The sequence below is a fragment of the Lithobates pipiens genome, unplaced genomic scaffold (genome assembly GCF_037356315.1).
Source record: "Lithobates pipiens isolate NorthernLeopardFrog02 unplaced genomic scaffold, aLitPip1_a1.2 Scaffold_16, whole genome shotgun sequence".
Classification (NCBI taxonomy): Eukaryota; Metazoa; Chordata; class Amphibia; order Anura; family Ranidae; genus Lithobates; species Lithobates pipiens.
The window spans coordinates 451,730,534-451,748,250 of record NW_027507748.1 but is presented as its reverse complement, the minus strand read 5'-3'; positions in this window follow the sequence as shown (position 1 = coordinate 451,748,250).

Genomic DNA, 17,717 nt, shown 5'->3' with positions numbered 1-17,717 from the left:
GATCACCTGCACACATATGTACATGATCATTTGCGTACATATGTCCGTGATCACACAAACCAATTATTATACACTTAATGGAATTTTTTTTACCAAAAACATGTAGCAGAATACATTTTGGCTTAAATTTATGACAAAATTTGATTTTATTGGATTTCTTTTCAAATAGAAAAAAGAAAATATTGGTTTTTTTCCAAATTTCCGCTATTTTTGCGCTTATATCGCAAAAAAAAAAAAACGGAGTCGTGAATAAATAACACCAAAATAAAGCTCTATTTGTGCGAACAAAATGATAACAATTTCATTTGGGTACAGTGTAGCATGACCGCGCAATTGTCACTGAAAGCGCTAGAGCGCTGAAAGCTGAAAATTGGGCTGGGAAGGAAGGGGGTGAAAGTGCCCTGTATTGTAGTGGTTAATATACGAAGACCAGGCTGGCTTCATGCCAGGCAGAAACACCTCTTTTAATTTGAGGAGACTATTCATCAATCTCCGGGCAATTAATGACAATCCAGGATCCAGAGTGATTGTAGCCTTGGATACTGCTAAGGTATTTGACTCCGTGGAATGGAGCTACCGCTGGACCTGCTTAGAGAGGTTTGGTCTAGGCCCCAAATTTATAAAATGGGTTCAGCTCCTGTACCAAAACCCAGTGGCGAGGGTGTTAGCTAATGGGTGACCCTCAGGACAATTCCCCCTCTCTAGGGGCACAAGACAAGGGTGTCCTCTGTCACCGTTACTGTATGCACTGGTGGTAGAGCCACTTGCTATAGCTATATATGCAGATCAGGGAATAGTGGGCCTACAGAGGGGAGGGGTCACAGAAAAGATTAGCACCTATGCAGACGACACCTTACTTTACCTAGATGACTCAGAAAATTCCCTGCCACATGCATTAGCACTCATAGAACATTTTGGAGTGTTCTCCGGTCTTCGAATTAATTGGGACAAATCCCAAATTCTCCAACTCGATAGTTTCCCATCATCTAGAGACAGGGCCCTACTCCCTTTGAAGAGGGTGGATGCCATCAAATACTTGGGAATTTGGATCACCCGAGAACCTGCGGACTACATCTCGCTCAATATTACACCAGTATTTGAAATGCTTAAGCAGAAGACTCAGGTATGGGCCCTCTCCCCCTTGGGGTAATGGGCCACACAAATCTTGTGAAGATGGTTCTACTACCCAAAATCTTATACCTGATCTGGCATTTGCCAGTGTACTTGGTCCTCAGGCATTTTAAGATAATGGAAACTATCCTTAAACCGTTTATCTGGGGCAACGCTAGACACAAGCTTGCATGGCACAAGTTGAAATACCCGACTGACCTTGCTGGAATGGCACTTCCTGACTTCAACACGTACTACCTGGCGGCTCAACTCTGGGCCCTATGGTGGCAATAGCGGGTGGAGTGGAAGGCGAGGGACGACTGACCGACAACCTATCTCTACTGTATCAATATAGGAAGATAGAGTATGGCATCTGACAAATTGCGCATCACACCACTTCATAGCTACACGTCTCTGTGGGACAATAGAGCCCTACCAGAGTTTGGCCTTGTCCATGATAGTGGGGTGTGGAGCTCAAGGGGGATATTCTACTTGTCACACATTACTCACAATGGGAAACTGAAGTCCTTTGATAGTCTAAAAGCTGAATTTGCACTACCAAATCACATGATATTCAGGTACCTACAACTCCGTCATACCATTCGTGTGCAGTTCCCTCTGGACGACCTTTCCTTAAATGACAATCCCCTAATGGCAGCAATAAAGTATCCAGATCCTAAGAAACTGATCTCTCAGTTCTATACCATGCTAACAACACCACAGGCGACCACATCGGCATACGCCTTGAAGTCCAGGTGGGAAGGTGAGATGGGCAACAATGAAGATGATGAGTGGAGAGACGCCCTAGATACATGTAAATTAGTGTCCCCCAAACTATCAGACCGCCTAACTCAAATCTACATAATACACAGGGCATAACTCACACCACTCAGAATTTCTAGGTATAAAAACAGCCAGCCGGCAGTCTGTCCAATGTGTGATCTAGCCGTGGGCACGTTTTTCCACTTACTATGGCACTGCACCAAAATCCAGGCATTTTGGGCACAAGTGGTGCGCTTTTTGCATGATACAATGGGCTCACCGATAACGCTCCAACCAAAACCGTGCCTCCTGGGTATCTTTTCAGATCCCGTGCTTAACAAATTCATTCAAATGTTTTTACATTAAACACTTTTTTCGGCACGAAAGGTCATAGCCAGAGCCTGGATGAGACCTGATCCGCCGGAGCTCTCACATTGGATAGTGGAGGTCAATAACGCTTTACCCTATAAAAAACGTATCTATTCTCATAGAGGGTGCACCTCTAAATATGACAAGATATGGGACGGATGGCTTAAAGCCCCTGAAACTTGTCTCTGATTGCAACAAGGTATTCCATGTACGTCTTCTTGCTCATTAATTTTCTCCCCAACGATCCCCCACACTGTGCATACTAATAGAAGGGTGCGTTTATTACAACATAACAAATATACTATATGGATAAGACCAATCGTGAATGGCAGTAAGAATACTATTTTGTATTGATACATACGTTGATTAGAGCTGTTAAATGTACATCTCCTATAAGCAATACTGATTATTATGCTTGATGTCTGTTAAAAAGCCTACTGTATGTATCTTTTTTTATTTGTTCAATAAAAACTTTGTTTCAAAAAAATAAAAAACCCAGCAGTGATTAAATACCACCAAAAGAAAGCTCTATTTATGTGAAGAAAATTACAAAAAAATAGTTTGGGTAGAGTGTAGCATGACTGCGCAATTGTCATTCAAAGTGTGACAGCACTGAAACTGAAAAATGGCTTGGGCAGGAAGGGGGTGTAAGTGCCTGGTAGGCAAGTGGTTAATGTATAAGCTTTCAGCATTCATGAGTGTACATAGCATGTATACCCCATTGGAATTGCCTTTTTATCAACATAGTTTAACAGGCATACATTAGCTCTTGCTTCAAATAGTGCCTACAGATAAAGGTGATATACTTTAACAAAGTATTAATAAAAGTGATAATGCGCCACCCCTATATATAAATACACAAACAATAATATATGTGTGTGTTTTCAATTCCATCAAATATGTAGTAAACTCAACATGTAATTCTGCGCAGGGATATTTGTTTTGATACTTTAACAAAGGGCACATAAAATTGAGATGGTGTATTCATTTTCATGATCTAAATCAGCTTTTTCCAAACTTTCCAACACAGAGGAACCCTTGAAATAACTTTCCATTCTCAGGGAACCCCAGACGAGTGGCAGAGATGAACCAACAGCGCATGTGCTGAACTTCTTCCGCCAGAGATGGGCTTTTGATGTCCCTTTTTTAATCTTTACAATTGTGAGTTGCCTACATTACTACCATATTTTTATTAATTAAACGGCAAACAGTCTGCACTTCTGTATTCTCTTCTTTTGCATGTACTTTGGAGACTGCTTCTGTTCCTATCAAGAGGATTGCCCATGAGTTTCTGACACTTCTGTGCTCCCTGTCCCCATCTATCCCTGGATGGTCTTATTTATTTTGTTTTGTTTTTATTTGCTGGATTTCAACATATGGACCGCTCCTTCGCCCAAGTGAATATGTAATTTGCAGTTATATTTTACCTTAGTTGTTCTACTTGTTCAAGAAAACCCACAATCATTTTGCAACTGAAGACATTTTGCAACGAGAAGTGGTCACTATGTCAATGCCAGGAAATAATAGGCAGTTATATTAAGTGCCTACAAGAAGTAATTTCTGCTAAAGGGGCATAACCAACTTCTAATGCCAAGGGCATATTTATTTTTTTCCACAGTAAACCATTACATCTATATATTTTGAAATGACTGAAAATGCTTTTTCTTGTGCTCTTATTCAAGTAAATCATCTTTATCTACAGGCACGGTTCGTATAAAGATCCAATGTTTGCCTGTTCAAATATGTTGAAAAAGTCAACAATTTTCCATAAGGCATAGTTACTGTAATATTTCACATGCTTGCATATGTTACAAGAAGTTTATAAAAGCTGTATTCACAACCTTAAAAAATTGAAATCCACTTGACTGATATGATAATTGAAATAACATAATTGCTATGTCCATTTTTTGATTTAACATTGTTAGAAATAACTTTTCCCTTTAGAAATATTTTTTAGAATTGCCAAAAATGTACCACGTTTCTTTCATACAACCACAACTATAACACTTCCCAGAATACTCATTCTGTGCGCATGTATTTGACTTACTGCTCTTCACAGAAGTTGGCATAGGGTTTAAAGCCCTACTCCAGACACAGCTATTTTTATGGTCTTGTAAATCTTTAACTTTCACATTAAAACTCAAATGTTTCTATTACTTTCTGTAAGCTCCATTGTGAGTTGAAGCTGCACTTCCATTTCCCCACTGCAGCTGAACTGCATCTATGATCAACCCCCTCTGCTGTGTGAATCGCTACCCCCCTTAGGGATGCTGATTTTACTGGTTATTTCCAAAACAGTGCAGGGGCCACCAATCACCCAAGTAATAGTCCATCCACACTGGCTCCAATAAGCAGTCTTTTTAGAATGCACTGCTTATAGAATCTCATGGGGGGGGGGGGGGGCAGCATGAGATACTCCAAAAAATGTAACACATAGCAATTGGAGGACAAATGTGCACCAGTTGTCCTCCAGAACAGATTAACCCCCCAGCTGAAGACCATGAGGTGATTTTCTAAATAGACTAAAGCTTCACAGCTGAGCACCAAGACGCAAAATTCTTTGGCATGCAAATACAGTCCAAGCCCTCACAGCTAAAGGCCAGGAGAAAAATCCATAACAGGTCAAGGTTGGTAAGCTGGGAACCCTTAGGCAGATGTCCTAGGCATATAATCCACTCCTTAGTACTTGCTGAATACTGAACAGCTGAAGGCCATGGGGAGGGTCTTTGGGCAACTGGTTATCTTACACAAAACACAGTAATCGGTAGCCAGGGCAGCTTCCAAGCACACAGGATCGACTTAGGGTCACTGCTCACAAGTCCTAAGCAGAACTGACAACTTCCTCTGGACACAACTCATTGAGTGAGATGGTGCCTCTCAGGACCAGGTAGTTTGGTTCTGCAGTCAGTTTCTGAGTAAAGTCCATTTACTCCTGCAGCTTCTGAGGCCTCTTAGAGCAACTGCATGATCCACGGGCTGCTCTCATTGTGTAAATCTTTATTAAATTTAAAAAGGGCCCATAAAGCACATAAATACGCTTACATTAAAGGTGCCCCCATCAGCACTTGAATAGATCAGCCAGTTGAATAGAGTTGCCTAGTGCTGCTGTGCCACTGTCTTCCTAGAGTCAGTGTGTGTTTTGATGACTGGACGTTATGTCAAACAGAAATGCCCGAGGCATTTTGTGGCCGTGTTTCCCCTTATTTACATGTTGCATCCTAATTCAGCTGGCTGGTTTATATTACAAAACATTAAAATAATAGCAATAATCCACACGCAGTATCAGTATTTGTTTACGATCCATGACCATACTCCAAATTTTATTACTCTACACTCAATGTTATATTCCCATCTCCCTTTGGCCTCTAGTAACCTAAGCTATTATGTGAAAGATATACATCCTAAATGAAACTCTCTTGCGCCATTTTGTGGCTCAATATCAAACTCTTTCCTAATAAATGGGAAATAATTATTTTATATTAACTCGATCTATACCTATTGTTTAAATACTAATAAATAAGTTAATCAGGTATTCAAAAAATTGCATAAACTAAAAGCCTAAAAATTCCAATATCTGAATATTAAAAAAACACTACATACTTAAAACCTAAAAACCTACATAAGGGTTAACATCTATAACAATGAAAAAATATATTTAGGCTAAAAACAAGGGAAAGGTATTAAAAATTAGCAATATAACAAATCAAGTCAATTTCTATTTTCAATTGTTTCAGAGTAAGTGTTTCTAATTCATATTCCCACCATGTCTCTTTTCCCGAGATCTCTCTTTGCAGGTTTGAACCCCTCCAATGGCTGCACAACCTATCAATATCATAAAATATAAATCCTGTAGGACCTTTATTGTGCAGCAATCTAAAATTAAAGGATACAATGTGCTTCTAAAATTCTTTCTGAATATTATTATTATGTTCAATAATTTTCAGGTGGTCATACCTATATACTGGAGGCCACATGGGTATTCTAGTACGTAGGTCACATGCATGCTATCGCATGAAATACATTTTTCTATTTTATTTTATTTACTTGTGCCAATGGACTCTGGCAAGAGAAATAGTTCCCATAAGAAATCGATAATTTAATTAGAACAAGTGAAGAGTGGCAACAAGTTGGCAGAAAGAAGGAGAAGAAGGAACACAATAGGTATCATAATCAGGTCAATCAGAAGAACCCTACAGGATACAAACCAAGGGGGTATAATGCGACTGCTAATTTTTGGGTAACAACCAGAAATCACCTCTGGAGCATGAAACACTATTACGATCGAAATCACAAAATAAAACAGAGGGTGCACAGGCCTAGTGCATTATCCCCAATGTAAGTCTTTATTAAGTTAAAAAAGTAAGTATACTAACAAACTAATGCTTGTACCACAGCTTTTCATAAAAGACATGGGCTCAAGTCTATGATGAAACATCCACACCGCAGGTAAAATATCCAGCAGTAAACAGGCTAACGCATTTTAAGGCATGCCTCTTCCTCAGAGCCAACCCTATTACTATTACTATCAATCAAGGGAAACCCTAATATCTCTGAAGTCGATAATGCTGGAGTTAACTACAAAGTGAACCTGTTTGCAGACAACGCTCTCCTGGTTCCCACAAAACCCCTCATATCACTTCAAAATCTAGAGTACTCTTAAACATTTTGCTGATATATGGAGTCTCTGAGAAAACTTTGTTAAATCCACAGCCATGAATATTATCCCTACCTCAGACTCAGCCCCCACCTCCAATCCTATTTTACATGCCGCTGGGTGACTTCATCCCTCGACTACATTAAATCTTACAATCTTGGCAGTTTCCTTCCCTGTCCTGGGTCGGCCACACCAATGCTGTCAAAATTACAATTCTGGCTAAAGTTTTTCTAAAACGTACTGATTCCATTCCCTCTTACTACCCTTGCCTCCTCCGGCGCAGGATCCTCTCCTTCATATTGACCTATGAACCCCAGGGTCCCCCAATCCAGTCTTATCATTTACAGCATAGTGAGTGTGCCTAATCTAACTAAATATTATCAAGCAGCCCAAATCTCACATGCTCCTCTGATGTTCCTTTATGGGTACTTCCTGAAATCTCAAACAGTGACCTGATCTCCATTGTTACCTTATTATGGCATCCACACAAATTCCGTCTATCCTTTCTCAGTCCTCTAACGTTAGTTACATAGTCTAAAGCTTTAGGACTCAGTCTGATACTTGAGCAAATTAATGTCCCCCTTTCTGCTTTTTTTGCCACTCCAGAATTATTCTTTATCCCCCCTGGACTAGAGCATGGGGCCTTTACATGGTGTTCCTCCCATGTTTGTAATATGTATGGTACCTCTGCGCTAGCCAAACGGAAACAATACAAGGGGAGATAGAATACTGCTGCATGCACTGAATAAGGGTGAACTCCTACCCTATTGGAATCAATGTGTATATGTGGTAGTGCTGCGCCGTATAAAGATATGGCGGGGGGGGGGGGGGGGCAATGTTTGAATAAGTAATAGATGTACATCTATTTCCCCCCCTCCCACCGCCCATGTTTGTATCCCCCTGGACTACTTTTACAGAACACCATGATGCACCCAGAGTGAAATATTATAGATATTTACAAATCTAACATGGGATTATGTCCTTGCATTATACCTCTAACTTCCCTTTTGGAAAACAAGCTTTTTACATTCTCCAGGGTCCTCTAAACTAATATCCACTATATACTCCATCCAGAATGATTGTGGTCCCATATCAGCGCTTTCCTAGGTTAACCACTGGGAGCTTGGGACACCCAAGGACTTAAAGGATTGGCTTTTGCTGGTGCCCGGTAGCCCAGGCTGTCAAAGTCTCAGGAAACTGGATTCTTGACTTCTGTTTGTGTTATATAAATTTTTCTCTATTTTTTGGGGGGCAAACAAATTCAAAATTTTGTGTTTTGCAGCCTTGTAATCACAACAAGGAATCCTTGACAGATGGGGCTGGAAGTGTGTGAAGCACAGCTATTTCACACAGCTAATTCTCATTACATACTATATAACAAAGTGTTCATATGCACAAAGCCATTAAAGCATTTGGTTTGTGTAGCGTGAAATATGAATGACTGATCCTGCCTTCAGCTTTCTCTCAGATCTTCTCTGTGTCCTCACTGCGGGCTCAGATTGTGTAGACCAGCTGGTGTCCTCTACGGAGCATTTTAGTCATTTTTTAAGTTTTTTTTGCTCCTTTTTTATTTTAAATCTGTGCAGCTACACATAACTATAGAGTTACACATGTGGGCATATACAAAGTAGTAAATTATACTCTCCTCCCTCCTCCTCCATGTCTTCCTAGTGCTAAACACTATGGGGGTGGGATATAATATGCAGATTCATTACATTCACTAAGACAATATTTCTCAACTCCAGTCCTCATGTACCCCCAACAGGTCATGTTTTCAGGATTTCCCTCAGATGAAACGGCTGTGGTAATTACTAAGGCAGTGAAACTAATCAAATCACCAGTGCAAAATAATCGAAATTCTTAAAACATGAACTGTTGGGGGTACTTGAGGACTGGAGTTGAGAAACATAGCACTAAGAGACTCACAAAAAAATTTATATAAATCAGTATTAAATATATCTAATATAATTGCTAATACCTGTAAAATAGCCTTGGATGCAGATGCCATCTGAACAAAATGAAATGCAGAGCTACCCCAGAAAGGACTGCTGGATTTGTTGGGTCTTTCCCCTACACAGCCAAGAGGCTCAATAAAGCAGTTATGGGGATTTGTTTTTGTTTTGTTTGTTTAAAGGGATGAACTTGGAGTCCCTCCGGACAACTGGACCAGGCTCCCTGACTGCCAGGCTACTGAGTATTTATGGGTTCCCTACCTTCTGGGCCTCGCCTCCCCAGGGATTGGTGGAAATGTCATAAATATTTAGGCTGCAGCCTCTGTTTCTCCACCCTCTAACTATCCTGTGAGTTCTAAAAGCCAGTGGGAGGTAACAGAGCCACAGCCTTTGGAGCACTGGGCAGCCTCCTAAACAAAATGAACCCATGCTCCTCTGCATACAGAGAAACCAGACTCAATGTACCTACACTAGCAACTTAGGAGGGTGCTACAGAAAGCTAATGTCAATCACCTTTGGTAGCACCTACACCATATTAATGCACAAAAAAAAAAAATACACATTTGATGTTCAATAAAGATCTATAGGGAGCTGGAAAACAGTTATGTGATATTTAGAATTGAATTTGATTTCCTCTGTAATTTATAATCTATAATGTCATTTACACCCCAGGTCGCTCCCTCCAGTCAACTAACCAGAACCCCCTCCACATCCCCAAGACTCATTATAAATCAAAAGGCGAACAAAGGTTCGCAGTCCAAGGACCTCGGCTATGGAACACTTTACCCCACGGACATCCGCTTGGAAGAAAACCATCTGGCCTTCATGAAGAAGCTTAAGACCCATCTCTTCTGAAGATCCAGATGGACACTGGTGGCAAAAGTGCCTTGAGGTGATTTAGTTCGCATATGTAGCGCTATACAAGTTACTCATTCATTCATACATGGGATGTGCTACCTGAATAAACAAAATAAAATCTGTTTGGAATTGAAGCATTAGAATCTTCAAAATTGCAATGTTTTTTGGTTAACTACTCCTGTTTAGATTCTGAGGACTGTTTTGCCTTTGTGAAGGGTTAGATCTAGGGTGAGACATATACTGTACCTTCACTACAATAGCACTCCCAATAGCCGTTAAATAAGATTATATATATATATATATATATATATATATATATATATATATATATATATATATATATATATATATATACACATACACACAGGGCCGCTGATAGAAATCATGGGGCCCCGTACAGCTAACCTGATCGGGCCCTATTCAGCTCAGCTCCACCCCTGGTCTCTCCTTCAGCCCCACCTCAGACTCCACCCCTGGCCCCTCCCCAGACCCCGCCTTGAAACGGTCTTTGCAACACATTACGTCATTGGCGGCATGGGTGGCACTGTCTCTGCAAGCAGCACATGCGCATGTGCTACCTGCAGACAGTGGCACCCATGCCGCAAAGCCATATTGTGCTGCAGACAGTGCCACCCATGCTGTAATATGCTGCAGACAGTGGCACCCATGACACTAATGCCATAACGCATGTGCTGCCTGCCGAAAGTGTCATCCATGCCGCCAATGTCATATTGTGCTGCAGACAGTGCCACCCATACTCCCAATAATGCCATGGCCCATAACGCATGTACTACCTGCAGACAGTGCCACCCATGCTGCCAATGCCATAATGTATAGATGCTGCTGCAGTAGTAATGGATCTTGAATCCTCCACCCCCCCCAAGCAAGCACATACCTGTGTTAGCCAAGCCCCAGGATTCACTTCCTCCCTGATCCTGCTGGTGCCTGTACTGAAGTGCGAGTGTCCACAAACTATTCCAGTCAGATGCCTTTTTTTTCTTCTCCCACAGGCGCCACCACTTGCCTCACTGCTTCTTCTCTCAGGCCGAGTGAGGAACAGAGCAGAGGGGGGTGGAATCACTCTGCGGCACCAGGGAAGGCACTATAGAGGACGCGCTGGCGGGACTTGAGCCAGAACGAGGAGCGGGCACGGAAGAGACATTCTGACACTCTTCCGCACCCGATATAGGAGAAATAGTCCCTCCCCCTGCTGCCAGCTACATAAACATATTGAGCTATTGGAATAAAATAAATGAAAAATTCCATGGGGGGGGGGGGCATTGTTGGTGGGGGCGATGTTTGGTCATAGTGGCTGGAGGGTTTTTATTTTTTTTACATTAATTAGTTCTCTGTTCCAGTTGCCCGGGCCCCCTGCTGGTTTGGCCCGGTACAAAAGGGTCAGTTGTACTGGCTTATCAGCGGCCCTGTATATACAGTATCTCACAAAAAGTGAGTACACCCCTCACATTTTTGTAAATATTTTATTCTATCTTTTCATGTGACAACACTGAAGAAATGACACTTTGCTACAATGTAAAATAGTGAGTGTACAGCTTGTATAACAGTGTAAATGTGCTGGCCCCTCAAAATAACTCAACCCACAGCCATTAATATCTAAACCACTGGCAACAAATGTGAGTATTCACCTAAGTGAAAATCTCCAAATTAAGCCCAATTAGTAATTTTCCCTCTCCTATGTCATGTGACTCATTAGTGTTACAAGGTCTGAGGTGTGAATGGGGAGCAGGTGTGTTAAATTTGGTGTCATCGCTCTCACTCATACTGGTCACTGGAAGTTCAACATGGCACCTCATGGCAAAGAACTCTCTGAGGATCTGAAAAAAAAGAATTGTTGCTCTACATATAGATGGCCTAGGCCAGTGATGGCGAACCTTGGCACCCCAGATGTTTTGGAACTACATTTCCCATGATGCTCATGCACTCTGCAGTGTAGTGGAGCATCATGGGAAATGTAGTTCCAAAACATCTGGGGTGCCAAGGTTCGCCATCACTGGCCTAGGCTATAAGAAGATTGCCAAGACCCTGAAACTGAGCTGCAGCACGGTGGCTAAGACCATACAGCGGTTTAACAGGACAGGTTACACCAGGGCTTGACAAATTTGCTTGGAATCTAGGAGCCAGCTAAAAAAGTTAGGAGCCAGGTCGGTAACGGCGATCTGGACCTGTCCCTGGCCTGACATGGAGACGAGTGAGGGGAAGATAGCGCAATCCCCCCCAGCTGTCTCCAAGTCATTGCCCATAGCTCTTAGAGGGACATTTTTTTTTTCTCAAAATTTTTTTTTTAATTGCATTTTAGTGTAAATATGAGATCTGAGGTCTCTCTGACCCCAAATCTCATATTTAAGAGGACCTGTCATGCTTTTTTCCAATACAAGGGATTTTTACATTCCTTGTAATAGGAATAAAAGTGACACCATTTTTTATTTTATTTTTAAAGAACAGTGAAAAAATAAAAGTTAAAGTAAGAAAATAAAAATAATTTTAAACGCGTCCTGTCCCGCCCGCATATGAAAGCGGTGTTCAAACCACACATGTGAGGTATCGTCGTGATCGGTAGAGCGAGAGCAATAATTCTAGCCCAAGACCTCCTCTGTAACTCATGTAACTATGGAGATTTTAAAGGGTAAAAGTTTGTCCCCATTCCATGAGCGGGCGCAATTTTGAAGCGTGACATGTTGGGTATCAATTTACTCGGCTTAACATTATCTTTCACAATATAAAAAAAAAATTGGGCTAACCTTACTGTTGACTTATTTTTTTTTTAAATACATTTTTTTTCCCCAAAAAAGTGCGCTTGTAAGTCTGCTGCGCAAATACGGTGTGACAGACAGTTTTGCAACGACCACCATTTTATTCTCTAGGGTGTTAGAATAAAAAATATATATAATATTTAGGGGTTCTAAATAAAGGGAAGGAGATAGGCAGGCAATAAAACCAGGCAGGGGAAGATCCATTAGCATTGCTGGTTGTCATACCAACGGCCACCACAAGAGGGCGCCAGATTCCAGAAGGAATCATAGGACCGCAGAAGGCCTCAAAGTCGCGGCCTCAATTACCGGCCGCCGGCGGAATGGCCCGACATGATCACGCCGGGGGGTCCACAGAGACAGGATACCCACAGTTGTGCTGCCCCAGGCGCCAGGTCGCTAATTCTAGTCGCAAATGCGACCTGGCATTGGGTTTTGTCGAGCCCTGGGTTACACTCAGAACAGGCCTCACCATGGTCAACCAAAGAAGTTGAGGGCACTTACTCAGAGTCATATCCAGAAGATGTCTTTGGGAAATAGATGTATGAGTGCTGCCAGCATTGCTGCAGAGGTTGAAGGGGTGGGGGGGGGGGTCAGCCTGTCAGTGTTCAGAGCATATGCCACACACTTCATCAAACTGGTCTGCTTGGCTGTCGTCCCAGAAGGAAGCCTCTTCTAAAGATGATGCACAATAAAGCCCGCACTTTGCTGAAGACAAGCAGGCTAAGGATGTAGGTTAGTGAAACCATGTTCTGTGGTCTGATGAGACCAAGAAAAACTTATTTAGTTCAGATGATGTCAAGCTTTTTTTGGCGACGACCAGGTGAGGAGTACAAAGACAAGTGTGTCTTGCCAACAGTCAAGCATGGTGGTGGGAGTGTCATGGTCTGGGGCTGCATGAGTTGTGCCGACACTGGGGAAGCTACAGTTTATTGAGGGAACCATAAATGCCAACATGTACTGTGACATACTGAAGCAGAGCATGATCCCCTCCCTTCGGAGACCGGGCCCGCAGGGCAGCATTCCAACATTACACACCTCCAAAACAACCACTGATTTGCTAAAGTGTTAATTCTTCACTGTTGTCACATGAAAAGATATAATAAAATATTTACAAAAATGTGAGGGGTGTACTCACTTTTGTGAGATACTGTAGATGGCGTTCTTTCTAAACTGTTATTGTAGTTGGTTTCTAAACTGGCATTTCAGGAAGGTATTCTCGTTCCTGGGGGCACGGGCGTCCGTAGATCTTTTTTCGGGTAGGGGGCATCTATTTAAGGTCACCCATGCTCTGCCCCTTTTCAAAAATGTAATTAAGGGGAGGGGCTTAGTCATGATCACATAAAGTGCAGGCATGCATAGGTTTGAAAAACCTGATGCAAAAGCTTAAATTGAAAGATCAAGCTGCCACTGTCTGATTAGCAATTTCTAATCTGTTTTTATGTTTACAGATGCTTCCACTACTGAATTTTCTTTCTGAAAATGCCAGCACCAAAGCTTTGTTATTCCAATATTTATATTCATTAAACCGGAGGAGGTATGCAGATAAGAATTTTAAACTTTCCTTAAATCTTTCTGATATGCATACAGGCTCTGGCTTAGAAAGCATTCAGACCCACGGGTCAGCCTTACAGCCAGGCAAAGAGCATTATTAAAAGGTGAGCAATGGTATCTCCCACATATCCATCATGAAATAGATGATTTAACACCTTGACAGAAATTATACAAGTAGTGCTGTTAGATGAGCTCCAGAACATGGACACAGGCTGCCTCAGGCAGGTGCTGGTGTAGGTGGACAGCTCACACTCCGCTCTTCAGGCGTGCTCCCTTCCTTCCCGCAGGCTCTGAGCCACGCCACCTGGAGAAGATGGAGGTGGTGGATGGAGTCAAAAGTGACCAGGCGCGAAGAAGGAAGAAGCTTCTGCTCCACTCTGAATGCTAGGGCCTCACCTCGGCCTTATGATCTGATGTTACTGGTTGCTAGATGCCAGGCGAGTATAGCAACCAGTGCAGTGTGCAGCAGAGAGGCCAGCGAATGGTACAATATAAGAGTCTAGGGAGTCGGGCGGTGCCGCCGCCACTGCTGCTGAATTTAACAGCAAGTGACTGCCAGAGCTTACACACCCCCCCTCTTTGTGGCAGCTGCAATACAATATTCCCAACGCACATGTTCCTGCAAAGATGGCTGTATTTTCAACTGGGTGCTGAAGCAACCATCAGTTGGAAATGTAAACAGTCATAAAGAGAAAATGTCACCAGCACACCAGGATCTCTAAAAATGTGTCCAAAACTTTAATCAATGATTACATAATTACAAAAAAGGCGACATTTCGGAGCCACACAGGACCCCTTCATCAGGTATGTGACGTCACATGCCGGATGAAGGGGTCTTGCATGGAGCCACAACGTCGCCTTTTTTGTACCTATGTGATCATTGATTAAAGTTTTGGACCCATTTTTTGAGATCCCGGCGTGCTGGTGACATTTTCTCTTTAAGCTTGCAGTGCCTGGGTGCGGTGCAAACTGGGCACTCGCCCAGGATCGGCCCTAAGTCTCCGTGTGCAGACACCTTGCTCCAGGGGGAGAATTGCCCCCCAATGCAGACGCCTATGTTGGGGGTGTACTTTATTCTGAGCCCTGACCAGAAACTGGACACATCACCTAGAAAGGTGGCATTGGCTCATGCGGCCTTCAAGATGTTCTATAGGCAGTTTTTTTTATCTTCATGATAAAAAAACTCTGTGTGCAGCAGCCCCCCCCCAATACTTACCTGATTCCCATATTGATCCAGCTATGTTGCATGAGGCTATCCGGGACTATCCGTCCTCATTGGCTGAGAAATCAAGTGGGCACTTTTGGCTCCCGCTGCCATCAAAGTCAGTGAGCCAATGGGAAGAAAGAGGGTGGGGCCAAGCCACAGATGTGTCTAAATGGGCACGCACAGCAGCAGCTCGGCTTGGGTGCCTTCATGGCAAACTGCTTGCTGTGGGGGCTCTGAGCCGGAGGCAGGGGCCAGGAATGCCGGTGAAGGACCAGAGAAGAAGAGGATCTGGGCTGCTCTGGGCAAAACCTAAGCATAACATGTTTTTTTATTAAATCAAAAAAACACCAAGATTTTAATGTCACTTTAAAAACATTTTTGTAAGGCTTGCAGTCACATCATTTAGGGGCTGATGCTTGCTTAACGTGTCTGTAAAGGACTATAGTTATTACTTTAAGGTCCATAAGATGTACTCCAGAATTAACTTGCTCTGGCTGGATCAATTCTATTTAGACTCTCTAGAAAGACCAGCTATTGAACAGATTACACTGTCAGATCATGCCCCCGTCTCAATTACGATTCAGTCTCCAGGTAAGATGGAGAACGAACGGACCTGGCGCATGAACGACAACATTCAGGATGACCCTACGGCCATGGCAGCAGTCTCTGAAGTTATTACAACATATTTTGAGAATACCAACACAGATGACATCTCCAAGAAAGATAATAAGGGAAGGGCATAAAGCAATCATTACAGGGCTTCTGATCTCCCAAAGTTCAAGGCTTAAAAAGTGAAAATCTGAGGCAATGCAGCATTTGTTCTCAGAGATACAGCAATTAGAAAACTAACAAACGTTTTCATTCCCCCGAAATTGAAAGCCACCTTAACAAGGCACTTGATCAGTTGTCGTATCTCCTAGATCAACAGGTGAAGAAAAGAATGAGATTCTGGGCTCATAGGATCTCAGAACATGGTATTAAATCTGGGCAGATGTTGGCTAGTGCCCTGAGAAAGAGGAAGGAGATGCGTTTTGTTCATAGACTGAAGTCCCTGGATGGACAACCTGTCTTTCATTCATCTAAGATAGCGAAGCTGTTTCAGGAATTTTATCACAATCTATATTGCTTTCATCCAGCTAGATCACCATGTGCTTCTATGAAACATAGAAACAAGATTAAGAGCTATATGGCAAAGATAAAATATCCAAAGTATCCAATAGTTTCTCCTAAACTAACCACCTCCTTGGAAAAAACAAATTACTCAGGAAGAACTAGAGGACATTCTTTAGAGCATTAAAGGAAAAGCCCTGGACCTGACACACATACTATGGTAAATTTATGCCACTTTTACTTCCACATATGTAAATTCAACTCAAAATTACCAAACATTTTACCAGAGGCCTTTATGGCCTACAGAACAGTAATTCCTAAAAAGGGTAATGACCCTACATCAAGCGCGAGTTATCACCCAATATCCCTCTTAAATCTAGACGTTAAAATACTAGCAAAGGTATTCGCTTCTAGGCTGCAGCCTTATCTATCATCTTTGATAAGACTCGGTTTATCAGTTTATGGCCTTGTATGGGAAACCTTCAGCCAAGGTCAAGGTTAATGGTATTCTCTCCCCCTCTTTCGGAAAAAAGAATGGAACTTGGCAGGGGTGTCCCCTATCACCCTTGCTGTTTGCCTTAGTTAGAGAGGTGCTATTGTGTAAAGTTAGAGAGAACTGCAGCATCCACAGGTTCAAAGTGGGCCCAGGGGAGTATAAACTTTCACCATATGTGGATGACATTTTATTTTACATCTCTGACACTTTAATAACGTTACCAAACCTAATGGCAGACTTAAAAGGAATTTGGGGCTTTGAGAAACTTTAAAATGCATTACAAAAAAAACCTGAAATCTTGCCGTTCTACTTACCTCCAATTATAGAGGATTCTCTTAATAGATTGTTTAGGTATTTGGGAATCAACTTGTCAGCAGATCTATCCAAGTTATATGAAGAATATTACATTCAGCTTCTTCAAAGAATTAAGGGTGATCTAGCAGGAATAAAGCTACCTTTTCATGGCTAGGAAGAATGAACATCCTAAAAATGGGTGCGCTGCCAAAAATATTATATACTATACAGAAAATACCTATCCTACTCTCAAACTCATTTTTTTTGTTAACGTTTGTCAGATTTTTATAGATTTTGTTTGGGGAATAACTAAACCAAGGTTAGTATAACAAATTTAAATCTTAACATAAAGAGTCCACTTTTTATATATAGCAGTGCATAGACACTTCCATCCCAAGTGAATAATTATTAATATCTTCTTGTGTTCAGAAAATAATGGTGCTCGATGAAACAGTTCTTATTGAGATCTAAAGTAGAGGAAAACACATCTGAAGTTTCCAAAACCATGTGGAAAAATGTGTTCTAGTCTGATTAAACCAAGGTTGAACCATTTTGGCCATATTTCCAAAAGATAGGTTTGGCA